Source organism: Macrobrachium nipponense, chromosome 1 (genome assembly GCF_015104395.2).
Source record: "Macrobrachium nipponense isolate FS-2020 chromosome 1, ASM1510439v2, whole genome shotgun sequence".
Lineage (NCBI taxonomy): Eukaryota > Metazoa > Arthropoda > Malacostraca > Decapoda > Palaemonidae > Macrobrachium > Macrobrachium nipponense.
In genome coordinates this window covers 69,355,270-69,357,769 of record NC_087200.1, presented here as the reverse complement: position 1 = coordinate 69,357,769, position 2,500 = coordinate 69,355,270, and positions in this window count along the sequence as shown.

The window sequence follows — 2,500 nt, the reverse complement described above, 5'->3', positions numbered from 1 at the left end:
TCTTCTTACAGTTGCCATTTACGCTTAGGTTTTCTTTGAATAAGCGCAATATACTTTACAACGAGAGAATTTTTCCCTTAGTTATTTCATGTGAGCACATTTTCTTGGAATGGTTTTTTATATGTAGCCACTGTATTCAATTACCCTACACTTTTTTTCGTATGCCATTATGAATAAATTATCTAAATCAAACTATGAATTAGCCTAAAATAGGAGACTTTTAGATTTCCCAGGTCAGTGTCTCATAGCATGTTTCATGCGATGTTACTCATACATTCATGATATTACTAAGAATATGACAATATTTGTGTATTTGTAACTCAGACATTTCCTTGAGAGCCAGTCGTATCAATAAAAACCTTAAACTAATAATACTGGCTATTAACTAATACTCTGAAATCCCTGAGCAATATTGAATATATTATTCCCGTATGAAAATCTTTTTTGTTTGTGAATGTATTTTTTAAAATGTGGGCATTTTGCATACTGTTTCTACATCGTGATAGGACGCTAAGGCCAGGCGAGCTGCCTATGGTGAAAATCTGTACTATAGCAGGTACAGGTTTAATGATAGACTTAGCGGAGAAATTTACACAGCGTGTAATAAATCCCTCCTGCACGACAGTTAATTTTCAAAGGAATACTGTACCCTGTCCAGATACCATGTGCAAGGGTGTAGCTGCAGCCACAACCCTGAAGGCACTAAATATATTATATCTGATGGTTAGCATGTTTTCCAGTTTTAAAACCATAAAGAGACAAATCGTCAATAAATTCGATTTTTTATACTCTTATATAGCGAATGAACAATCCGCATATTATCTGAAAATATAAAGACGCATGGGATATGGAGTCACTGACAGTTTAGTAGATGTTGCCTATCTAAATTATTTCAAACGCATCACTACTGAGACCCCAAAGACGGGGGGATATACATATATGTGGAAGGTTATAAAAGAAGAACGTTATTAAGATATTGCTGATTTTTCTTGGATTTGCGCATGCATCAGGCAAGAATATGTTTCACAGGAAATTCAGCACAGACACAAAGAGGAACTCAAACTTACATGAGTACAAAGTTTTAGAAGTGGATCTACGTAAAAAAGAATTCTTTTTTTGAAGCATCTGCGCTTCACTGTTCAGTCTATCAAGCATCGTTAGAGTAATGCTATAGAATCGCTTCTTACTGTATATTTGGCGTGTTGCTGCACTCAAAGAGTCGTTTAAATAAATTAACGGAAACTATGTTTACCCTATATATTGAGGTAAAATGGTATCCCGAGGGAAGGACACTGCATTACTAATGCGACAGGCGAGAGCGCAGTTCAAATTTGCTCCTTAGCACTACAGATTAAATGAAAAACAACTAAGAGCCGATGCAACGAGTAGAAATTTAGAATCCGGAGATTATTCTCGTCTTTATAGAGGTATCCAGTCCCTAAATCTAAAATTAAAAAGCTATCACAGAGAGTAGGAGAAGCAGTCAGTCGGCGACGAGGCTATCGCAAGTCTGTGGGGTGATCACTTCAGCAATATCCTGAATTGCATAAACAATCAAGGCTCCCGGAGCCATATAGATAAGCTCCTTACTGATGCCATTCAATTTCATTTCGCTGATAGTATTACACCAGATAACATCAGCGATGCCTTAAATAGCCTACCTAATAATAAATCGCCCGGCTGGGACGTCTTCGGTAACATCTGCTGTTCCTCCACGCAGTTATAGGCTGCAACACAGCACCAGCTATATATGGGAAAGGGAAAAAAAGATGTTTTGATATCCTGAAGAATAGCCAAGACATGTGCGACATAGTGTCTGTATTTGATAATCCAGCAGCATCTGAAGACGAAGTGGTTACAGCTGGTGAAGTTGTCCTCCTTTCTGTGTATGGAGCTGACAAAACTCAAACCTTGGATAGCTACTATGAGATTCAGGGCCTCTGTAACACGGTTTTTTTCGCAATAACTTTTTATCTATGCATTTCATAAATATAACGCTTATTCAGAATACACATCATATCTACACATAAATTTTGACTGTATTCTGCATTACGTAGGTTGAATAAATGGGGTACTTACAATGTAAAGTGACTTTTTTGAAGACGGGCCAACTTACTCAGAGACAATTTTCGATGCAGCTCGTTACGTAACTTATGACAGCATTTCTTCCCTTTTTCTCGATGGATGATTGGCTATACGTAACAAAGGCTATACCTCTGGCAACAATGACAAACAAATTTAAATACAAGCAAAGCAGCACACCTTTATGAACTCTGAACCTCTCCACTGATAATTGTAATAATGAACAAACCAACAAGAGGTAGTTGTAAGAAGTGCTAAATGATCCTCAAGGATCCCAGCAGTTGGCCTAAACGTTTAATTCATGTATATTACTGCTATACTGTTGCGGCAACTACTGCTACAGTAGTATTACTACGCTAGCACAGATACCCCACCCACATCTATGTATCGTTCCGCCATTCATAAAGTCTTTGGGTTT